At 37.1% G+C, this 25,829-nt stretch overlaps 1 protein-coding gene across 1 annotated transcript in view; it reads left to right on the top strand.

The window, feature by feature from the left end:
- The window catches only part of L3MBTL4 (L3MBTL histone methyl-lysine binding protein 4), a 494,670-nt gene that overhangs the window by 250,912 nt on the left and 217,929 nt on the right, over positions 1-25,829 (top strand). The gene's annotated exons all lie outside the window — the stretch shown is intronic.

The raw sequence follows: 25,829 nt of genomic DNA, 5'->3' as shown, positions 1-25,829 counted from the left end.
CCTACACCTCTTGTCCCATCCTCATTCTCAGCTGATGATGCTTATTCTCTTTTCATTTCGCCCAGAAAATTGAAGTGATTGGAATAGATCTTGCACACATTCCCACACCACACATCTCCCTGTCACCCTGTTATAATAGGTGAACTTTCCACATTCGTCTCAAAAGCACTCCTCTGTGTACAATCCCATCCTCTCTTGCTTACCCCCACATTTTAGCACTTTACCCCTCTTTCCTCATCATCCATTTTTCCTTTTCCATTAGATAATTTCCATCAACAAATACGGTGTTATTTCTTATTTCGGCTTAAAAACATCATTTCCTGACCCCACTTCTTCATTCATTTTTCTGCTTCTATTTAAAAGAAGCTTCTTTGAAAGACTTGTCTAAACCTCTGCTAAAGTTGTCTTCATGTGGCTTCCTAGGCACCCCTCTCTTTTAGGTATCCTCCTTCCTCCTTTCATTGCTTTTGTCTTATCTCCTCTTATCTCCCCAAATTCATAGAATTGGTACATAATAGGCCTCACTGTTGGACCTCTTTTCTTCTTTATCTGTATTCACTGTCTTTCTAACTTCATATTTCTTAATATTTAATGTCATCTCTATGCTGAGGAACCAAAAACTCCTATATTAGTCTATTTAATTGACATGTGTGTTTGATATTAAATAGACACAATCTTCTTCCTTAAACCTTTTCCACCAACTGGCTTCTCTGTCTCAGGCAGTGGCCATTCCACCCTTTCCATTACTCAAGTCAAAAACAGAAGATGTCTTTGACTTCTCTTCTTCTGTCATAATTGGTATTTAAATTCATCAGTAAGTCTTTAACCAAGGCTTTGAAAAGATCAGGCCTCTCTTCACCACTTCTGGTCATATCATGCAGTCCAGGAGACTATCATATCTCACCTAGACTATCTCACCTGGACTGTCATCTCTCTCCTGGTAGCAACTACCTGGACTGCCAGCTTCCAAGCTGGCCACCTCCTTCTGCCCCTGTAATCTAAATGCACCAGCCAGGCAGATTCTTATAAAACACAAGACAGATCCTGCTATGTGTCTTCCTCCAAACCCCTGGTGCCTCTCTATTTGTCCCAAGAGTAAAGGCCAAAGTCCTTGAGGGCCCTACCTGATATAGTACCAGTATTAGCTCTCTAACTTTAATGCTTACTGATTTTCCCATGCTTACTCTGCTTCTGCTACACTAGACTTCTTGCTGTTCCTAAATATGTCAGGCTAATGCCTCAGGACTCTTCCATTGGCTGTTCCCTTTGCCTGTAATAGTCCTCTCCGTGTATCGAAGTCTCCAACTCCCTCAGCTCTTTCAAGCTTTTCCCATTTTATTTTAAATTTCAACAACTCTCTACTGGCACATTTCTATTTATTCTAATTCTGCTCTATTTTTCTCTGCTTTTGCAAACTTTTAATATGCAAAAAATTCAGTTGTTTGATAGTATTTGATCATTTCTACTAGAGTTTAAGCTTCAACAATCAGGAATTTTTTTTCCCCAGTCTTGTTCACTGTTATATCTCTAGTGCCTACAGTTAATAAAGGTGGAATAAGCAAATAAATGAATGTTTGTTTAGAACTCTGTCAGTATATTCTAAGTGTGTCTTGAATATATTTAATGGGTTAAATATATTTTTGTTTTATAAACTAAAGGATAATTATCATGTACAGTTAAATATATAAATCTTAAGTGTGCAGCTCATTGACTTTTTACATGTGTATCTACCTGTGGAACTACCACAGAGTGAAAACAGGGAACATTTTCATCACTCACAAGCTTCTCTAAGCCTCCTTCATCAGTAGCACAACCTCTTGCCATACCTCTCCAGAAGTAAGAAGTAGCCATCATTCTGCCTTACGTTTTACCTTACATTTGCCTGTTCTTTTTTTTTTTTTTTTTTGGAATCATACTGTATGCACTCTTCTTTGTCAGACTTCTTTGAAGTCAACATATTTACTTTTGACCTATTTTTTCCTATAGATTTAAGTAGATATAAAACCAGATGTAGTCGAACCCTGCTCCACATCTGGTTTGACAATTCCTGTATCTTCTGTATCTGGGTAGGTTTTCCTTTTATTCTTTTCCTTTTTTTTTTTTTTTCATGTTTGGAGTTGACTCATTTTCTTGGATATGTAGTTTACTCATAAATTTGGGAAAATTCTTAGCCATTATCTCATTAAACATTGATTCTGCTAGTTTTCTATCTCCTCTCTTTGTGGGATATATTTACAAATATATATTAGACTATGTGAGAGTATCTCATAGCTCATTTAACTATTTTATTTTTATTGTTTCTTTCTCTTTTCTGTGCTTTGATTCAGATCATTTCTTTTCATCTGTCTTTTATGGCCCCTGTCTCTTCTGTTTCCAGTTTGCTGTTACACTCCGTTCCTGAGTTCTTAATTCCAGAATGTGGAACTTTTGATTCTGGAATACCTATTTGGTTCATTTTTAAATAGTACATTTTTCTGAGGGATAGCTCCATCTTTTTATCCATTTTTCTCATCTGTTTTTTCTATTGTTTTTTACATAGTTAACATTCTTCCTTGCATATTTCAGCATCTGGATCACATGCTGGCTTGCTTCTATATTTTCTCTTCATTACAAGACACATTATCCTGTTTCTTTGCATGTCTTATCTTTTTTCATGTGTGCTAGATGTTGTGTATAAAAGAACCATAGCGACTGAAGAAGATACTATTTTTCTTTCAGAAAGGACCATGTCTTTCTTTTGTTGGGTAGCTAGTGTCAGTAATTATGGTTGAATGGTAGCCCTTCAAAAGATGCATCCACTTTCTATCCTCCAGAACCTGTGACTGTGATCTTATTTGAGAAAAGAATATTTTCAGTTGTAATTATGGCTCTTCAGATGAGATCATCCCGCATTGCAAAGGTGGGCCTTTAAATCCAATGACAAGTGTCCTTACAAGAGATTAAAGAGGAAAGGGCATAAGGAAGAGGAGAAAGTCATGTGAAAATGGAGTTAGAGATTAGGGTAATGCAGCACCAAGCCAAGGAGCACCTGGAGCCATGGGGTCTGAAAAAGGCAAGGAATTAATTTTCTCCTAAAGCTTTGGGAGTAAGTATATTCCTACCATACTGTCTAGCCTCCCAACTATGAGGAAATACATTTCTGTTGTTTTAAGCCACTAAGTTAGTGATGATTTGTTATGACAGTATAGGAAACTAGTACAGACACACTTATTACTTGGATTCAGTTAAGAACTGAGCTGGTCTAGGGGAGGTTGCAGTTTTAGTTTAGGTTCCTTTCTGGTTTATATAACTTGAGAGAAATAATTTTCTTATATATACTGGAGGCCATCCATATAATTATCTGAGGACTGGTGGGTTGCAGGTGGCCTCTTTGTGTTTTCCAGCCCCTCCCAATAAGCCCTCAGTCAAGACACTTTCAGTGACAGCCAGCTCAGATTCCAGTGCATCTAGCAGGCTCATGAGGCTTTTATAAACTCAACCAGCTGATTCTTCTTCCAGCAGAACTCTTCCTCCTGTGTCGTTTTCCATCCTCTGCTCCACTAGGGCCAAACTCAGCAAATGCCTCTGAGGTGTAGAGGAAGCAGCTCATCTCTCTGCTCACTCTGGAAATGACCCCTCCTACTCTATTGGTCAGATCATTTAAACTTCTTGGCATCCACAGTAGTTCAAAAAGTATGATTTTATATCTCTTTAGGGAGTGAGTAGACATCTTCTAGTTACAGTACTTCTAGATGGCTTGTCTTGAAACTCAACATTCTAACCAGAAGTAGAACTCCCTAAAATATCAGTGAAAAAGTAAATTATTAATTATTGAACATTTGATGTTAATTTCATTATATAGTACGCATATTTTATATATTAAATGTATTTTAATTATATATTTGATCAGAAATATAAATAATTAATTTTTTTTATAGATGTAGTTTTTACTGTAGGGCATATGGGCTTGCCAGAATGACAGAGAGACAGAAAATGAGAAATCACCTCCCAGGGGGGATGGCCACACCACAATCCCATCTCCTCCATTCTCCTCTCAGGAATTTAGGCACACACACACACACACACACACACACACCCCTGGCATGAGTTTTAAGTTACCAGGTTCAGGACTTGAACTTTGGTTGACTATGTCGAAGTCCAGTCATGTAACCTTATGCCATCTGCTGGTCTCATTAATTAATTATTCCTACCAATTTATATGATTTCTGTGGAGGTTTGTGGGGCTTCACCTTTGTGAAGGTCAATTGTTTCTAATTTCAGATTTTAGGTCCTGGTATTCCAAGATAGAAAACTGAGAAATAAATGGGTAGACACGAAATATTTAGGAACATACGTGTTAAAATATTGAAAATAGTTCTTTTAAAATTTTATTTATTATTTTCATAATCTTTATTATATTATATCGAGTCACATATATCTTTACATGTATTCATTTCTCTTTCCAGCACAATTACCATGCATATCAGTCAAGACAAAGACATTACTATTCACATCATCATCATCATCAAATACCTTTTCATCATTTTTTCATATTATTATTATTATTATATATTTTCTTTTGAGAGGTTTTTTCGCTATAGGGCGCGTGCGCTCGCCAGACAGACAGAGAAAGACATAGAGACAGAAAGCGAGAAATCACTTCCCAGGGGGGATGGTCACGCCGCAATCACTTCTCCTCCGTTCTCCTCTCAGGATCTTGGGCACGCACGCACACGCGCCCGGCGTGAGTTTTAAGCCACCGGGTCCGGGTCGCGAACTGTGGTTGACTACGTGGGAATCCAGCGACATAGCCATTACTCTAACTGCTGGTTCCCAACATTATTTTTTAAACATTCAATTGCTATATATCTTTCGGTTTATATAAAGAATTTACCTAACATGAAATACTTCTCAGTCCTTTCCAGTTGAGAATACCACACATGTTATCATAAACAGGTAATAAACCATTTCTGTGTCCCACTAATATCATGCCTCTCTATTTCTTGCTAGCCTTCTCTATACTTTCCCCCTCTCCCCCATAACCCCTCATTCCACACTATCTTCTGCCTCCATAACTATCTTCACTGCTTTTATGACCTCCAATATTTTGATCTCTACCATAAAGTGCAAATAGTCAGTATATATTTAAGTGGATACATGCAATATCTTTCTTTCATATCCTGGCTTGCTTCACTTAGCAATAGATCTTCTATATTTGATCACTTTCTACCAAATGCCAGGGTCTTGCTGTTTTTTTATGGTTGAGTAGTATTCCACAGAGTATATGTGCCACACTTTTTCCATCCATGCATCTGTTTGTGGACTTTTGGGTTGGTTCCATGTCTTAGCAATTGTGAATAATGCTGCAATAAATATTGATGTGCAGGTGATTTTCCGACTGAGCATTCTTCTGTCCTTTGGGTAGATACTCAGAAGGGGGATTGCTGGACCAAATGGTAGTTCTATTTGTAGATCTTTGAATGAACCTCCATATTGTTTTCCACAGTGAATAACCAGTTTACATTCCCACCAACAGTGTAGGAGAGTTCAATTTCACTACATACCCACCAACACATAACAATTTTTTGTATTTTTAATCTTCAGTATTCTGACAGGGGTTAGGTATCTCATTGTGATTTTAATTTACATCTCCCTTATGATGAAGGATGTTGAGCATTTCCTCATAGGCTTTTTATCTGTTTGTATGTCTTCCAGAGATTTTTGTCCATCTCCTCCATGTTCTCTTGTTTGTTGGCATATAGTCACTCATAGTATCCTTTAATGATGTTTTGTATTGCTCTTGTGTCTGTTGTAATGTTGCCTGTTTCGTCACGTATTTCATTTATTATCTAGTTTCTTTCTTCTTTTTTTAATCAGTTTAGCTAATGTTGTGTCTGTTGTAATGTTGCCTGTTTCGTCATGTATTTCATTTATTATCTAGTTTCTTTCTTATTTTTTTTATCAGTTTAGCTAATGGTGTCAATCTTGTTCATCTTTTTAAAGAACCAGCTTTTGCTTTCATTTATTTTCTATATAGTTTGCTTATTTTCTATTTAATTTATTTTTTTGCAAATCTTTATGATTTCTTTTTGCCTGGCATTTGTTGTTTTTGTTGTTTCTGGTTTTCTCATTTTCTAAGGCATGATGTTAGGTTCTCTATTTGCCTCCTTTAAATCTTTTTCTTATTCACACTGATTGCTATCAATTTCCCTCTTTTGAATGCTTTTGCCATGTTCTATAGATTATGGAAATTTGTGTGCTCATTATCATTTGTTTCCATAATTTTTTAAATTTCAGACTTAATTTCTTCAGTAGTTAAAATGTCGTTCAGAAGTAGGTTGTTTAGTTTCCATGTGTTTGTGTATTTTCAAAGGTGTTCCTTGAAATTAATATTGAGTTTAATTATATAATGGCCAGAGGAGATGCTGGATATAGTTTCTATGCCTTTGAATCTGTAAAGAATTGTGTCCTATTATATGGTCAGTCTTCAAAAAGTTTCCATGCTAGGGTGAGAAAAATGTCTATTTGTGATTTTAGGTGGCAAGTTCTATAGATGTCTGACAAGTCCATTTGATTTATAGTATTACTTAAAAGATCTGTCTAAATGAGATAATGGAGCATTGAGATCTCCAACAATTATAGTGTTGCACCCTATCTCTCCTTTTAGCTCCAGCAGTCTTTTCTTCATATATTCAGGTGCTCCTGAGTTGGGTATATAGATATTTATAAACATTGTGTCTTTTTGCCGAATTAGCCCATTTACTCTTACGCAATGCCCTTCTTTGTCTCTTCTTATAGTCTTTGTCTTGAAGCCTGTTTTGTCTGAAATCAGTATCACTATTTCAGCTTTTTTTCTTTTTAGTTCCATTTGCATGGGCTATCTTTTTCCAGCCCTTTGCTTTTAGAATAGGACATTTCCCTCTTGCCAATTTTAGTATCTTGTCTTTGTCTGTGGTTTTGGCAAATATGGTTATGATGTGCCTTGGAGAAGATCTATTTGGGGTCCTGCATATTTTGTGGGTCTGGATATTTGAATGCCTCTCTAGGTTTGGAAAGTTTTCTTCCAGTATTTCATGAAATAAACGATCAATGCCCTTATTATTTTCTTCTTCTTCTGGAATACCAATTATCTGGATCTTGGGGCACTTGATGATTTATAGCATTTCTTATATACTATCCTCATTTTTCTTGGTTGTTTTCTCAATCTTTTTGATACTTTTTTTCTAGGTCAGAGGTTTTGTCTTCTATTCCAGATTCGATCTTCTGTGTGATCTAATCTATTTTTAATACTTTCGAGGGAGGTTTTAATTTCCTGTGTCACATTCTTCATCCCTAACAATTCTGTTTTATTCTTTTTTATGATGTCTATTTCTTCTTTCAAATCATGAAAGGACTTCCGCATCTACTGGAGCTCGTTGTCTTGCATCTTAGTTGGTTTGGTCAGTACACATATTCTGAATTCCTTATCTGACATTTCCATGCCTCTTAATGTGCTGTCTGTGGGTGATGCAGAATTGATTGTTTTCCTTTGTGGGAGAGACATTTTGTTGATTGCTCATATTTCTTATGCCTCTACGATTGTTCCTAGTCATCCGATGATCTGTATGTTTCTTCCTAAATTATTCAAAATATCTCTGAGAGTTCAAAGGGGTGCAGGAGTAGAAAATTGATGATCTCTCTTCTGCTCTGCTTCCTGTTGCTCACCAGCATGCTGCACTGCTGTCACTGGTCCAGGGTGATCCAAAGTCTTCCCTGTTTCTAAAGAACAAGTGTGACTCAAACTAAGCTGCTGAACTTCACCTCAAGAGGAAAGAAAAGATCGTGTAGTACACAATGCTGTCCTAAACCAAAGTCCTGAGAGTTCAAAGTTGAGTAGGGGAGGGGATGAGCTGCAGGTCCAGGCCATTAGGTCCTTCAGCCACAGGCAGCCTGGTGTCAGGAAAGGCCCTGTGCTTGAAACAGTATTTAGATGGAGTGGGGAGGGGCATAAGCTCCTTTTAAAGTCCCAAGACACAAACCTGAAGTCCAAAGGTGAGTGGGGGAGGAGATGAGCCAGGGGTCCCGGCTGTTAGGTCTTACAGCCACAGGCAGCCTGATGTCCAGCAAGGCTATGCCTATTGGAAATAGTTTTGAGTTAGGCAATAATGATTTTTTTCTTTACTTCTGTTTTACACAAAATTAAAAGTGAAGAAAATTTACTCTAGATGATTATATCTTTGGTCATTTTAATTTATATTCTGTGTACCTGTTACAGCATGTAAAATTTTAAAAAGCAGAAGCCAGGTTGGGAGTGTTATTTATTTATTAATTTCATACCAAGAGCCTTATGGGCAACAGGTATAATTTCAACAGAAATAATTTGGACTTCTGACATTGAATTATAAAAGAAATGTAAGAAAACATGAACAAACATGTTAATTACAAACATTCATTCCCCTCTGTTGTTTCAAAGTTATTCACTGGCTTGAACATTATTTATTTTGTCCAGAAATTTAATCTGTTTTTGGAACGTGTTGTTCTGGTTGAAGTAATTACTTAGTCACACATGAAAAAGGAGGGAAGGTTTTTGCAGCCAACTGGATAAATTACCTGTTTCAGAGGGTATAGTTCATGTAAACAGGAGCAATTTATTCAGAATTTTAAATTCATAACAGTTTTAAGCTCAATCCCCTTGTTCCTTTGCAGTAACATATGTTTATTGTAATGACTCAGTGTATTTCATAGGACATGAATATTATTGCTATGTAAATGGAACCTATTAAATATAGATTTTATTGTTGAAATAGAGCCAAGGTCTTCATCTATCATGATTTGACTTGTTAGATGAAAATCTTTGAATTTGGCTAATGTTAGTATAAAATACATTTTGTAAAAGAAACTAGAACCAGTAAAATATGAGGCCTCAAATATGCAAGTATTTGCTAAAGTAGGATGTAGGTTTCACAAGCTCCTACTCGGCAGATAAACAGAAGGTAATATGTTTTCTAAAGAGACTTTTGTTTCACTTACATTATTTCTAACCCAGACTGGAGCAGAGACAGAAAAAAGTTATTAATGCCAAGATTTTATGTGCCCATTCATCTCTGCCTCTTGCCCCTGTCTCCATATTTGGGGACATGGCATCACACCTGATGACTCCATCTTTAAGGTTTCAAACTCTGAAACCACTGTTTCTGAGCTGAGCTTTCTGACCGTTTAGGTCTTCCCATTGCTCTCTTGCTCTGCAGCCTCACTCAGGCCCCAAGTACCCACTCCACTCCTCACCAACCTGCCAGTTCTGTCAGCCGCCTGCTGGGTTCGGTGTCCAGAGCTAACTGGAATTGCATCACTAAGGCCACATACTTTAAAAAATACTTTTAAAGCCCCCTCCCCCATGAGGGAGAGAAAAAGAAAGTGAGACAGAGATAGAGAGACAGGTACCCCCAACAGGAATACACTCCCTCACCTGGTATCCATCCCTACCTTAGTCGGTGTGGATCACAGGCACCTGCATGTACCCAGCTTGCACAGGGAGCTGTGGAACACAAACCTGGGACCTTTCCACGTGGGTCCTGCATTGCAGAGTGTTGCATTAGTGCTGCACCACCAGCTAGCCCGGGAAATACACTTTTAATGCCCTCAGTGCAGCATCTCTGTATGTGCTTCCCTTCACACTCTTAGTCCACACTGAGACAAGGGCACCTTGGCCAGTTTACACTTTGCCATCTCAGCTTGCCTTTCTGCTCTAGGACCAGCCTCTATCCCAATGGATGACCTTGTCTCCTGTTTGCCTGGGAAACTAGAAGCTACCTTTTGTCACCTTTCCTCAACCGTCATCCTCCAGCTTTTCTGTACTTAATTGCCTTACTTGCCTCAGAGAAGTAAGGGCACGTCTCTGAATGCCCTTTAGTTGTTTATTCAATTTTCACTCTATTTCTTCAGATCCATCTTAAGTCACTGGGTTTTCATGTCAACACACAATCAACTTTCTCGAACCCTTAACACATCCTTCCTGGAGAAGCCCTACTGCTGTTTTTCATTTCTAACACAGTAATTAATAGTGTGTTCCTTTGTTTCCAGTCTTCCCATCTTTTCACTACTAAAATTGAGCCAGTCAAGATTCTCTCACCTTGCTGTGGCTCCTGTTGCTAAACTCCTGAGCATTGTAATTTCTCAGTGTGTGCCTTGGCACAGTTGGTCATACTTCCCTTTGTGAAATACTTCTTCCTTGACTACTTCTTTGCTTGTCTTGATGCTCCACCTTCTCATCTCAGAGTTCTTTGTTGCTTTTTATTTTTCTGCCACGTTTCTTTAGGATTCTTCTGGGATTCTTTGTACACTTGCACATCAGTCAGAGGCTTTCAGGAAACAGAGGACACAAAACACAGTGTTAAAAGACTGTTTATAACACTTTGGGCAGGGTTGAGAGAAGCCAATGAAGAATGGGGCTGGAAAACTGGAATAGCCCTGAGTTGTAAAAGAAAGCCCACAAGCAGACGCTGTGGCCTCAAGTGGACTTCAGCCACTGCCATCCTGCAGCCTAGCAGAGAGGGAGGCTTAGACATAAATCCCCTAACTTTTTGTACCTCCTGACATCCAAAGTCTTGCTGATAGTTTTTATCAGCCAAAACCCAACTGGAAACCATCAAGCACAAGCCATTGATGTCATCATAAAGGTCTGTTTCCTTGACATAGTGTGGATTTAGAGGGAGAAGCACTAGCTATTTCTCTACCTAGTTCCCACTCACACTCTTCCTGAGCACATGTGTGCCCCTGGCTTCTCCTACAATCAATGTCATTAAATGTGTGCCTTATCTTTCTCAAGCAAGATCTGGAAACTAATTTTCATTTGCCACCAATTAGACATTTTTCACTTGCATATTCTCTAGGCACTTGGAATTTAATATGATCAAAGTGGAATTCAATGTATTTCCCCTTCAACAACAAAATAAAACAAAACAAAATTTGAAATCCTGCTTCCTTTCCCATACTCCTTCCTTATCTAGCAATGGGGTAGCCATTAACTAGGTAACCCATATTAGAAACTTTGTTTCTATTTTTATCAGGGTCACTCACATAGCTACCTTGGTAGTGGAGTTGTTAGCAAACAGAAATATAGTGTTGGAAGCCACATGTCCTCCTGTGGGGTCGGATCCTAGGGGGACCTGAAAATATACCAGGAATGCATATAGGCACCTACGATCTTGAGGTCTGAGGAAAGAGGGGGTTGTGGTATGATGAGACCCTGTTGGAAGTGTTTATCTCTCTCTCTCTTTCTCTCTGTCTCTCTCTCAGAGATAAATACACATTTTCTCCATGAATATAATAAACTTTAAAAAATTTATACTCCCACAAAAAGTACAAACAGTTATTCTACAAGTTTTGTTATGAGAAATACTTTTCCTAAGACCTTTCCCACATTTTCCCTCCTGCAACCGCTTTGATTTATTTAATTTTTATGGCGTTGAGCCCTGAGACTAAACATAGACTTGTTTTGCAACTTTAATGTGGGCGTCTTAGCATGTGGGATGTGGATGGAGCTCTCTTTTCTCCCCTTGCTCCCCAGATGCACTGTTCTCTCACTCATTCTCAGCATAGCTGGATCATAATCAGGGTCTTTCTGTTAATCAGAATTCTTGTTTGCCCACCACATGTTAGTCCTTATAACTGGGAGGAACATCTGTCCACTTTGGTATTCTCAAAGAGTCAATGGAATGAAAGAATTCCAGACTTTTCTATATGTTTTAGAATATTTTATTTCTTGAAAAAAACTTATCATTATTTTAAAAAATAGATCTGTAAGGCAAATAAAATCAACAGGTTCAGATTAAACTTAAAAGTGAGTCTTCTAGGGACCAGCAGATGGTGTAATGGTTACATTGCTGGACTCCTACCTGGTCAACTGCAGTCTGAGTCCCGGACCCAGAGGCTAGAAACTCACATCGTGCGCAAGTGGAGGCATACCCAAAATCCTGGTGAGAGAATGGAGGAGAAGGGATTGTTGTGTGGCCATTCCCACAGGGGGCGATTTCTCTCCTTCCCTCTCTCTGTCTCTCTGGTGAGCACAGGTCCTCTACAGCAAAAATCTCTCTTAAAAAAATTAATCTGAAAATAGTTGTAAAATAGTTATGTTAAGGTGATAGCATGAAAAGAATTAAATTGAGCATATGTATTTGTGTATATATATATATATATATATGAAAATAAATTCCATTAGTTGTTTTTCTTTTAAAAAATTGTTTTTAGATATATTTGTTTGATAATTTTTCATATGAATGGGCATATTTGAATTTATTTATTCATTTACTTATTCATCCATTAACAGAGTCTAACAAACAGTATTAAAATGCTTCAACAACTGTGTCACAGATATTATCTGGTACTGGTATTAAAAAAAATGAGAAGATACTGTTTTTTTCCCCAACTACTAGTCAGAATACCATCGCAGATGTGAAAGCAGAGTAAGTTTAAAAGACATTCTCTTGAGCCAAAACTCATTTATATGACTATTTTAGAAATTCCTACTAACAAAATTGATACTGTACTAATAGGTAAATCAGTAGAATAGCTAGAAAAAATATGTAACCTGCTCATGACCTCAAAAATTTTAGAAATAGTGCTCATGATGCATTTAGTTCATAAGAATATGTGTGCGTGTGTGTGTGTGTATTTCTATTTTGCTGACATTATTCATGTAGGTAGCATGTAATTACATAAACCATTATACATGCACTATATCACCTTGTCCCTTGTGGTATAATCACTGTAATTCCTTATATAAATATCTATACAATAAAACTCCATCAAGGTAATTTTGTCACTTTAGACTTACTGATGTGTTTTCTCATATTATAATGAGAATTGTGTAATATATCCTCTTTACCATTGGTTTACTGAGAGTTGAGTGTTTATGTATAGCAATCTCACCCATAGATACCTAGAATTATCATTATGCCCTGGTTTAACTGGATAGTCTTTGATTATGCTATTGCAATCGTTTAACTGTTAATAGAGCTCAGAAATGTCCCAACTGGACTATCAATTTTATGACCTTTTAAGGTATACCCAAGCTGTCTTGTCATCACATTCTTCACATCCTGCTGTTTTACTTAGAAATGCTGTCTTCTTTTATTATAAACAGCTCTACCTCTTATATAAAAAATAATGGGTCCAGGGGACTAGCAGTTGGTGTAATGGTTACATTGCTGGGCTCACATGTAGTTGGCCATGGTTTGAGTCCTGGACCCAGAGGTTTAAAACTCACACCAGGCACACATGTGTGCATGCCCACAATCTTGAGAGGAGAATGGAAGAGAAGGGATTATGGCTTGGCCATCACCCATGGGCAGTGATTTCTTACTTTCTTTCTCTCTGTCTTTCTCTGCTTCTCTGGTGAGTGCACATGCCCTATAGGGGAAAAAAAAAAAAAAAAACTCTCAAAAAATTAATAAAATAATAGGTCCATGGACTGGATGATGGCACAACACTAATGCAACACCTATAAGGCTGACCTCATAGGAAGGTTGTGTTTGTGCTCAGAGACCTTTTTGGACTTGCCAGGTATGCTTATGATCTGGGGCTCTCTAAGGCTGGGGTGGGTTGTGGCATAAAGACCTTATTGGGGGTCCCTGTTTCTCAGTCTCTCTTACTCATAGAAAAAAGAGATACGTTCTTTAAAAGAAAAAAGAGAGAGAGAGAGAGCCAGAGCCAAAGTAAAATTCAGAATCTCTAGAAGAATTGAGGGCGCTTATTAAAACAGTTTCCATTGTAAGGGCCATTGTCCTGGAAGGACGTGAAGGGCAAGCAGCCTGGCGAATAATCAGAAAGCAAGTGGCCTTTAAATTAACAACGAATGGGCAGTGTTTGTCATCATCATTCAATTTGCTGCTTCAGTGCTTCAAACTTTATGAACTTTGTGGCAGAGCTTATGAAAATATTTATGTTAGTTATAACTATAAAGTGATTTTGAGATTATTTGTCCTCACACTGCTTATGAAAGAAGTTTCTCTTCATAAAATATCCACAAACATGTAGCCACAAAGCCCCAAATGTGGCTGTTGTCATGGGTAACTTTGATGAAATATTTAAAGTTTTGTTTTTTTTTAAATTATTGTTATTAACAAGAATTGAAATCCTGGGAATTCTATTAGAAATTTGGCATTTTAATTTCTTGTGGGAATCTTATGGGGAAAACTTATCTTAGGAGGGAAAGTTATCATATTTGTTATAATGCTAGCCATAGAAACAGAGAAATGGAAATTTAGGAAGATATTTATCACAAATGGAAACATTCGAACTTCAATGTCCTGTGCATCAAGGCTTCAACAATTTTTTTCTTGGTTTCACTATCCTACAAAATTTTTTTAAAGTGCTGATTACATTTTAAATAGTTGTTCTTGTTGGCTTTTGATAAAACTATGCTTTTAGAGTGAAATTAAGTGTTTTAACAACTCTGTTGCTATGTTAATACCCTAAAGAAGGACTTGCAAAAGCCGTGTCCAAAAACTACCCTCTGCAAATAATCTAGTGAGTGGTTAAAAACTGCAGATTTCAGGACCAGCTTATGGCATAATGGTTGTAATGGTTATGTCATTGGACTCCCACGTAGTCAACTGTGGTTGAAGTTCCAAACCCGGTGGGGAAAAAAGAAAAACCAAACAAAACAAAACTCATGCTGGGCTAGTGTGTCTGCATGCCCAAGATCCCAAGAGGAGAGCAGAGGAGGGATTGCGGCATGGCCATCCTCCCTAGGGGGTGGAGGGGATGATATCTCACTTTCTGTCTCTCTGTCTTTCCAACAAGTGTGTGTGTCCTATAGAAAAAAATCTTTCTAAAAAAATAATGCACATTTCTACTACTGAGCTAAATCCTGGTCAAGTGAGGGGAGGGTTGATATTTTGCTAAGTTTTAAAACCACTGTGCTAAGAATATTATGATGAATTTGGGCAGTGACCTTGACAAATGAAAAGTTTAGATCAGTATAGTGGAGACTATTAGTTTTCTAATTTAGTGATTAGAACTTTTTCCTCAGTACCGTTATTATGGGAATGGACTAGAAAAATGATGGAAGCCATTATATTTGTGAAAGTGAATTGAGGATAGGTTTGAGAGAAGTTAGCAGGGAAGGGGGCACTGAGATCATTTACCAAGAGTGAGAGTTGATAATAGTGGGAAGGAAAAGGCACTGACCAGCTGATTCTTACACAGAACAGTAGCTTCAGACACATGACTTAGGGACAGTGAGGGTTTTGGAATAACAATACCTGGAAGAGGCTTGGCTCCTTTCTCAAATCTGTGTGCATCTCGATAGCCTCATATGTAAAATGGAGATAGTAATATGTGAGAGTAAAATTTTGTTTCTCTCATGAATGAGAGAGAGAGATACAAAGACAGAGGCAGAGAGACAACATCCCCGAAAGGGCCCTGATACTGCAATTCACCCCACTGTTACCCAGCTCAAATTATGAGCATATGCATGTGCAGCATACTCAGGGAGGTCTCTGGATGTAAACCAGCAACTTTTCCATGTGGGTCTGGCTCACTGAGCAGCATACAGTACCTCTGCACACTGTCTAGAATCTTCAAGTGTAAAATTGAAAAAAAAAAATATATATCTATATATATCTGTATATATACACCTAACCCTCTACATAGCAGTTAAGTACCGTACATATAAAGCCATATCCCATGTGAACAGTTGTTCCATATGACTTGAAAAAAACATGTCTGGCATATATATGTGTGTGCAAAATCCTGACAGGAGGGAAGAGAGAAATAGAAAAAGAGGTTGCGGCCTGACTATTCCCCATTGCTGGGATTGAGGGGGGCAGTGGGAGGTTCTCTCTCTCTCTCCATCTCTGGCAAATGCACACACCCTCTGGTAATGAAAAATGTGCATCTATGTTTTTCCTTTCTTTCAGGCTCCCTCTCCCAGTGTCCATACCTGTATAGACATACAAGCACACAAGCTGAATATGGAATTAATGCTTATTTTGGGAAAGTACAGAGTGTTCTGGACTGCATCCCTCCCTATTTTATTCAGTGTTATTTTGTTTTCCCATTTTTCAGTGTTATTTTATTTTCACTATGAACATTTCTTTCTACATTTTAAAAATATAATATACCTTTGGTACAATAGATTTCTATGATAGTTCCAAATAGGCTCACAAGTTATTTTCTCCCATAATTCATAATTCTGTCTATAAATTGTTCCTCAGCTTAAGTCTGGTTTTGCCATTAATTGGCAGTATAATCTTGGCAAAACTCTGAACCTCTCTGAGGCATCTATTCATCACCTAGTAAAACAATATCTTAAATGAGTGTATATATATATACTTACACACATGCACACATACATGCATACACATAGCCCTACTATATATTTACATGTTTTTAATATGAACATTTCAGCCATGCCTGGAATACATAAGCATACAATAAAGGCATGTTTCCTGCCATTCCTCTCACTCTTGCCCTTGGATTGTAGGGCTGTTCTATAAGGGCATGATACAAGCATTCTTGTCCTGTGAGGGAATAGATACCTGGTTTTAGCATTGTCCCTGAATGTCCCTTGCCGTCCTTCAACAAAACCCAGAGCCTTGCTTTACTGGAAATAAGATGAGCTGTAGTCTTATTAGCACCAAGGGTTTGAGTAATGGTGACTAGGATAATATATTGAAACTCAGACCTTTCTAAAATTGCATTTAAGTCTTAGTCTAGTTAACCAAAAATGTATTAACTTAAAGCTTGAAGTGTTCAGGGTCAGTATTTGCTGTTTCTAAATAAGTTAGCATCATGTATATGCTTACAATTTGTTCATTATACACATTTAAAATAGGTGTGAGGGCCCTGATAATGCAATATATGTATCCAATAAAACTTTTACAGTAGAGATTAAAATTTTATAAACCATATAGCAGGAGAAAATGAGTATAATAATCACTTAGTCTAGTGAAATGATTTTGATTGAGCATAAAATGTAGCCACAGTGTTTCTAAATAAGTAACTGCTTTATCTTCCAGTATCCATAGGAACAGCCAGGAAATATGATTACCTGTTTGCATCTTATTCAGATGATGGGTTTTGAGGCCTTAAACTGTATGAGCTATGATGCTAAGTACCAAGGAGACAGCGAAGATGACTGAGCCCTAAAGGCAAAGCCTTCAGGGCTTAGGCAAAGCCCCAGTGTGAGTATAGGGCAGGAAAGGAGAAAGACAATGGCTGTCCATATGCCTGGCAACTTCGATTTATGCTAAGGAATTTGTCCTTGCTGATATAATTCTTACATTTTCAAGTTATTTTACCATGACTGATAACTAATATCTATAATGTTAATAAAATCAGGACTGACATTAATTCCTATCTGTTCTTATCCTGCTGCAGGATAAGAACTTGAGACAGTTGTCGATTTCAGTGATCTGATCTTTGTTTTCTAGTAACAGAAGCCAAAGAAAGAGGGATCTCTAAGTTTACTTTATGCAAACCCAAATATGTGAAAAACCATAAATGGATGCTATGCAATGCTGGAGATAGTTTGGTCATCAAAAGGATTCTTTGTTTTACAAAAGGATTCTTAAAAAAAATACCCATAAAATGCCAATCACCTCTATTATCTTGACCATCTTGTTAGAATTTTGAAGCTGGGTGTTCAATCTAGAAATATAAAGTTCCAAAGATAGGAAAATGTTTTCCTAATGAAGTAAATGGGTATAGATTTTGATTATGTATTCCAAGTTGAGACAGCCCGTGTGAAGGAAGGCCATGGAAAGGGAGGAAGCACATCATTAGATTAGGAGGGGCTATTTTGAATTCCCATTATTTCATTATATGTAATTACATTTAGCCTTGGAAAGCATAATTTAGTATTCCTTCATGGACATTCGAGCAAAATGTCAAATAAAGTGCACATAAAATCCTTGTATCTGCTGTCAACTTTTTCAGTTTTAGACGTCATGCCACAGTTGGATTCCCAGATTCAGCACAATAGATAAAAGAGAAGAGCCTGCCTTCTCGAAGAGCAATCTTGCTGAGGTGTTTGGCCTATCTTATTTGTGCTCAGAAGTGGTTTACTTATTTTCAAAACATAACTATTGTACTGTGAACTTAAAATAGGGAAAGGACATTCGATAGGGTGAAATATTAAAGCTTGAGGGAATTTTACTCATTTCTTCTTCACCTTAATATAAGGATTATAAGCCTCTTTCTATTGGTAAATTCAAAGCAGCAGTCATCATTTTGAAAAAGAATGTCACTTTTACCATTTTGTATTAGAATATTTCATTGCTTGATACTGACAGCGTTATGGAATTTGGATGTATCTACAGTGCTTCCATATCACCATAAGGAAAATATAGGATGAGTATCTGTTATCCAGAATGCTTGGGGCCAGTGGTATTTGACGTTGGATATTTTCTTTTCAGATTTTGACTTCAAAATTTGCATATACATAATGAGATGTTTTGGGGATAAAACATAAATGTTTTTATGTTTCCTATACACCTTATGCATAAAGCCTGAAGGTAACTTTACATTTTTGCATTGCTGTGTTTTGACTGCAGCCAGTCACATGAGATTAGGTGTAGAATTTTCCACTTCTGCCATCCTCATGTTGTTGGTGCACAATACGTTTCAGATTTCAGAGTATTTTGGATTTTTAGATTAGGGGTGCTCAACCTGAATAGTAAAAAGCAGAAAGCTGCATGTGACAGCAGTGGATGCAGAAATGTTCTGTGTAAAGTAACATTATTGATAACTAATTTACAGATGATGAAATGTACAGATTTTATGTATTTTGATGAGTTTTGAAAAATGTGTGTCCTCTAGGGAACCAGCAGTTAGCGTAATGGCTATGTCGCTGGACTCCCACGTCGTCGACCGCGGTTCACGTCCTGGACCCGGTGGCTTAAAACTCACACTGGGCGCATGTGCGTGCGTGCCCAAGATCCCGAGAGGAGAATGGAGGAGAAGGGATTGCGGCATGACCATCCCCCCTGGGGGGGGGGTGATTTCTCGCTTTCTATCTCTATATCTCTCTCTGTCTGGCGAGCGCATGCGCCCTATAGCGAAAAACCTCTCCAAAAAAAGAAAAAATGTGTGTCCTCTATAACTATTACTGCAGTTGAAATTTGGAAAATTTCCTTTGCATTTATATTTTATAGCCAATCATTTTCCCCAACATCCTCCCAGCCACAGATCTTACTTCTGTTGTCTGTTTTCAAACATTGTATCGATGGAATTAAAATATTCACATTCTTCTTCCTGCCTGATTGCTCCATATGATGTCTGGTTGCTTTACTCGTGTAAACATTGTATCCTTTTACTGCTTACTAGTATTCATTTTAATGGCTATAGTACACTTGTTTGTGAATAGTCACCCATTGTTGGACATTCAGGTTGCTTTCAGGTTGGGACTACTACAAATAAAATTACAAGGAACACTTGTTCATACTAGTTTGTATTTTCATCTCTTTTGTAGAGAATCACTGGGAGTCACAGGGTAGGCACTTACTTAAATTAACATAGCAAAATGTTCTATAAATGTATAATTTTACACTCCTACCAACACTGATAAATGTTCTAAGAGTTTTACAATCTTATCAAGAATTGTTGTCTATCATTTAATTTAAGTCTTTCAAATGAGTATGCAATAGTATTTCATTTTGGTTTCTATGGAAGGAGAATGTTGTCAACATTTTTAAATTTATCAATGGCTATTTTATGAGTCTAATTTTTTTTGATGTGTCTATTAAGTCTTGTACCCTTTTTAATTGGAATTTTTTATCAAGTCTTTTGCCATAAAAATGTTGCAAATATATGTGGCTTGCTTTTTCTTTACCTTCATGATTTTGAAAACAAGGTTTTGATTATGATGAAAATTGAATTTATTAACTTGTTATTGTATGAGTAGTAGTTTCAGTGTGTTATGAATTCCCTGAATTTTACAGTTTTTGCTTTTATAAAGTCTACATCTATAATCCATTTCAAAATAAGTTGTATGTAGGAGATAAAAGTCAGCTGGCTCATTTACTTTTTCACATGTGGGTTTCCAGCCATTTTAAGTCATTTGTTGAAAAGATTGTACTTGGGACCAGCAGATGGCAAAATGGTTACATCTCTGGACTTCTCTGTAGTCCACCACTGTTAGAGTCTGGACCCAGTGTCTTGAACCTCATGCCGGGCACGTGTGCATATATGTCCAAAATTCTTAGTGGATAATTAAAGAGAAAAGATTGGGGCATGGGCATATCCCCGGGGATGAGGGGTGATTTCTTGCTTTCTGTCTCTCTGTCTCTCCAGTGTGCACATGTGCCCTATAGCAAAAATCTCCATCTCAAAGAAAGACAAGACTGTCCATTCCCCATGAAAAACCCTTATCACATTTTTTGAAAACCAATTGACTACTTATGGGTCAATTTATGTATACTATTCTATTCTGTTCATTTGTTTCCATCTTAAACCAGTACAGCACTGTCTTAATAAGTATGCCTCTATAGTAATTCTGGAAATCAAGTATATGAGTCCTCCAGTTCCACACTTTTTTTTTTAACAAAACCGTTTTTGATATTTTAGATCATTTCCATTTCTTTATAATATTAGAATCAGCTTGTCAGTAATAATAATAGTAATAAAAGTTCTGCTGTTTTAGGTAGGACTGTGTTGAATGAACAAAACAATCTGAGAAGAAGTGGCATATTGATAATAAAAATCCCAGCTTTCCAGCTTGTGGGCTTGATAATGCTCTCCATCTGTGTAACTCATTTTTTCATTTCTCTTACAAATAGTTCATAGTTTTCAGTGTATAGATCTTGCATGTTTTATTATATTTTCACTAGCTTTTTCATTTGCAAAAGTGCTATTTTAAACAGAAATCATCTAAAAATTATGTTTTGCAGTTGTTGTCAGTATATAGAAATAAAATTGATTGTCTTATATTTACCTGAATCCTGCAATATTACTAAATTCTAATAAATTAAATTTTTTAAATGTATCTTATGATTTTCTACACGGACAAGTAGTGTCCGAGACTAGCACAAGTTCTGTTTTACTTCTTATTTTATAATTCTTATGACCTCTTTTCCTCTCTTTTTAGTTTGCTGGAGGACATGTGCACCTGCTGGAAAGAGGCAGAGAAAGAGAAAGAGAGAGAAAGAAAATGACAAAGCACCCTCCATGGAGATGGTCATGCTGCAATCCCTTCTCCTCCATTTCTCCTCTTGGGGTTTGGGCACGCCCTCACACATTCACACGCTCCGTGTGTGTTGTTAAGCTGCTGGGTCAGGAACCTGAATCATGCAGCTAGCCATGTGGGATCTGGCCCTTATTCACCACCACACCACCAGCTGGCCCAACCTTTATTCCTCTTGCCTTTTGCACTGTAGTACTATGTTAAATAGAAGTGGTAAAGACATATAAAACTTCCCTCTTTCCTAATTTTATTTTTGGGAAAAGCATTTTAAAAATCACATAGAGGGAACCAGCAGTTAGCGTAATGGCTATGTCGCTGGACTCCCACGTAGTCGACCGCGGTTCGTGTCCTGGACCCGGTGGCTTAAAACTCACGCCGGGCGCGTGTGCGTGTGTGCCCAAGATCCCGAGAGGAGAATGGAGGAGAAGGGATTGCGGCGTGACCATCCCCCCTGGGGGGGTGATTTCTCGCTTTCTGTCTCTATGTCTCTCTCTGTCTGACTGGTGAGCGCACGCGCCCTACAGTGAAAATCTCTCAAAAAAAATCACATAGATATTATAATATCGTGATAATAATTTGCGGTTTTTCATAGATGCCATTTATTAAATTGAGGGAGCTCCCTTTTATTCATAGTTTGCTGAGAGTGTTTATCACTGTGTATAAAACTTCATCAAATACTTTGCTGTATCCATTGAAATGTCCACATTACTTTTCTTTATTCTGCTATGTAACTAATTAATTGATTATAATTAGAATGTTGAACTAGCCTTGAAAATCTCACCACATACTCGCTGTCGTTAGTGCTTGTCATTCGTTACTAGATTAGAGTTTCCATCAGGTATCACTTTCCTTCAGCCCGAAATATTTTCTTACTATTTCTTGTAGTGCCAGTCTGTAACGGATTATTTTTCTTATTTTATCTGAAGTTGTCTCTATTTTACTCTTTTTTGAGTAAAACAAATTCTATATTTCACTCAAATATTTTAATAGTATTCAAAATTCTGAGTTGACAGTTTATTTGTCCTCTCAGTGCTTTAAGGATGCCATTTCTTTATCTTCACGCCTCCATTGTTTCTGATGAGGAGTTGGTCAACTTTTTAACATGGTTCTCCTATACATAACATGCTGCATTTCTCTCTGCTTTTGTTATTTTCTTTTATAGTTCATGTTCAGTAATTTGACTATGATTTGGCCAATTTTTATATCATTTATAATTATAATATTTGAGTTTTCAGTTCTTTTGCTTGTCCACTGGTGTTTTTGACGAAATTAGTGAGATTTTTAACCATTGTCCCTTCTATGTTTATTTCGTTTGACCATTCTCTCTTTCATTCTCTCTATGTCTTCTTCTTCTGGACTCCAAACACAAGTAAATCAGGTGGGTGGATACCATTTCACAAGTACCTGAAGTTCTGTTTATTGTTTAAATGTTATTTTATCTGCTCTTTAGATTATTAATTTCTACAAATCCCCTTTCACATGCACTCATTCATTTCTCTGTCATCTCTGATCTGCTACTAAGCCCATCCAGCAACTTTTTTTATTTTTGATATTTTGCTTTCCAGTTATAGAATTTCCATTTCCTTATCTGTTATAGTTGCCATTTCTCTGCTGAGATTCTCTATTATCTGTTCAGTCAGTAGGACTATTTCCCTCTAATTTCTCGAACGTATTTCAACAGCTAATTTAAAGTCCTTTGTGATAATTCCAACATCTGCATCATCTCAAGCCCTGTTTATGTTGACTGCTTCTTTAAAACTTGAGTCTGACTCATATTCACGTACATATCTATGTGTATAATGAATATTTATTGTCTATTGGACACTATGAATGATACAAAGTACAGAAAGAGTATTTCTTCTTTTTAAAATAAGGGCAGAGTTAGTTCTACCAGACAGTTAATTACTGTACAATTTTGTTGAGTCTCGGTTTCAGCTTTTTTTTTTTTTTTTGGTTGTCTAGAACAGAATATAAGCAGTTCCTTTCCCCCAAAGTATGGCTTTTTCAGTGTCTCAGCCACATTCTCAAGGTATTTATTGAGGTCTTTCCACTCTGGTCTCTACTGTCCTAGCAACATGTGACCTCTAGTATCTTTGCTTCACTTTCAGTTCCATGTCAGTTACTTTCTGCCTGTTTTCATGAAGTCTCACCTTTTACATGTACAGTTCCACCTTTGACCAGGTTCCTGTGAGTAACTCCCCATAGAGTTTCAGGTAGCACCGTCTTCTTCAGTACTTTGCTGACTATTTTCTGACCACTTAATCAGTTCTCAACTGAAATTTTTGTCTCTTCTGCACAGCATAACTGCCCTGTTTATGTTTCTCTTTCTTGTGCTATATTCAGGAAATTGTCTCCACGCCGACATTAAGGCTTTTCTGGGCTATTTCCTTTAGTTAGAGATTGTACTTCAGTTCTTCTGATTGTCCAATATCCAAAAAAATAAAATAGTCTCACTGCATATATTTTGCCCAGCTTTATAGTTATTATGAAAGAGTACTCTGTCATGACCAGAAGCCCAACTTTGGTAGAACTAAACTTCTGAAAGTTATTCCTAAAAACATTGGTTTTCAAACTTTAGCATATTTAAGAATTGTCCAAAGGCTTGCTAACACACAGATCATTAGGCCTTACCCTTTGAAGTTTCTGATGCTGTTGGATGAGGTAGGACCCAAGAACATGCATTTCTTTTTTTTTCTTTAAGAATGATTTTTATTTAATTTAATTTATTTATTTACTTTAATTTGATGAAAGAGAGAGAGGGAGAGAGAGAGAGAAAGCAAGCTGCTAGGTCTGAGACTCGAACCATGGTCAACCATGTGGGAGACCAGCACCCTTAATCACCATGCCACCTGCTGGTTCCCCAAGAACATGCATTTCTAAAACGTGTTCAGGTGATGCTAACACTGCTGGACTGTGAACTACACTTTGAAAACCACTTTTTTAGAAGGCAAATTTTGAAAAGAATACATTGAAACTTTACTTAAGGCTTAATACTACATTTTGCTCTTTTTTTTGGTCCTATGTCCTGCGTAATAGACTTATATTTCAGTTGGTTTACTATAGTGCGAGGCATCTTACTCTTTTAAAAGGAAGTGTGCCTCTTCTAAAAGATGAAGTTGTTATTGTATTGTAAGGATATATTCTTTATTTAATTGATAGTCAAAGCCAGAGAATATGAGAGAGAATACGTATAAATAAAAATGAGCTCTTTTATTTCTTTTTTTATTTTAGAATTATTTTCTTTATTTGATTTATCATTTTTATTATTTTTTTAATTGAACCAGAGTGAGACACAGAGAGAGAGAGAGAAAGTGGCAAAGCAAGCCGCCAGTCATCCCTAACCATCACACCACCTGCGGCCCCTTTTTTTCTTTCTGTTTTTTTATTCCTGCTCAAACAAAATTGACTCTTTTATCCAGACATGAAACTTCTAGAATGTAGAATTTATAACATTTAAGAACTAAGTTTTGATTTTTATTTTAGATATTGGGTTTATTTATTTATTTATTTATTTTGGAGAGGTTTTTGCTATGGGGCGCGTGCGCTCGCCAGACAGACAGAGAGAGACATAGGACAGAATGCGAGAAATCACCCCCCATGGGGGATGGTCATGCCGCAATCCCTTCTCCTCCATTCTCCTCTTGGGATCCTGGGCACGCACGCACACGCGCCTGGCCTGAGTTTTAAGCCACCGGGTCCGGGACACGAACCGCAGTCGATTACGTGGGAGTCCAGCGACATAGCCATTACGCTAACTGCTGGTTCCCTATTTCATTATTTTTAAAATGCCTATCTCCAAGATATATGTGTATGTGTGTTTTATATAAGCTGAAAAACACTGGCTGTATTTGGACCTTGATCAGTAAGATTGCTAGACCCAAGTCCTACTCTTTCTTGGAAGATTTCCTGTTAGCTTATTGATGTAACTTGTCCTTTAGTAGCTATTAAGATAACTTATGGGATACGGAAACGGTTTATTACCTGTTGATGATAACGTGTATAGAATTCTGGACTGGACTTGTCTGAGGTAATTTTCATTTTGGATAAATTCTTTTTACAAGTCAAATGATGTATAGTGATAGAATGTTTTTAAAAATAGGAAAAATAAAAAGTAAAATTTTAAAAAGCACAAAAAAGAAAGAAAATTGAAAAACATAAAACAAGATATCTGTGTATAATCCACCTATTCCTGTAGCAGATCTCATCTGCTCTCTTGCCCTCCTTATTTAGACAGGTCTCTTATCTCCTCATTTGTGAGGATTTAGGAATTTAGAGCTTCTTCCTACTGTATTCCATGAGTTTTCCATCAGTGTAAGTCTTATACCATGTCCAGTAAATGACCCATGTGGACGATGTTTATATGTTTTTTGCAATAACAGCCAGGACAATCGCCCAGGTTGTTGTAATGACAACCTGGACAGTTGCCCAGGACGAGAAGTACCTTCTCCACACGTTATAGTATTTGTCTTAATCAAGAAATGGATTGATCTTCCTTTTCAAATTCTAATAAATCTCTGACAAATTTTACATCTACCAACATCTTTGAAGTCTTTGAAAAAATGGTACAATAGCATTTGGAGACTAGATTAAAAAGTCACAAGATAGGGCATTTTAAATAGTGTTTCAGCTGCAAGTGTGATTAAAATAATTTCAGTCAGCCTCAAAGATCTGTTTTCAAATGTTCTGA

This window comes from Tupaia chinensis, unplaced genomic scaffold (assembly GCF_000334495.1).
Source record: "Tupaia chinensis unplaced genomic scaffold, TupChi_1.0 Scaffold143584_1, whole genome shotgun sequence".
Taxonomy (NCBI): Eukaryota; Metazoa; Chordata; class Mammalia; order Scandentia; family Tupaiidae; genus Tupaia; species Tupaia belangeri.
The sequence above is the reverse complement of the archived record's forward strand: the minus strand, read 5'-3'. Positions and strand labels throughout refer to the sequence as shown.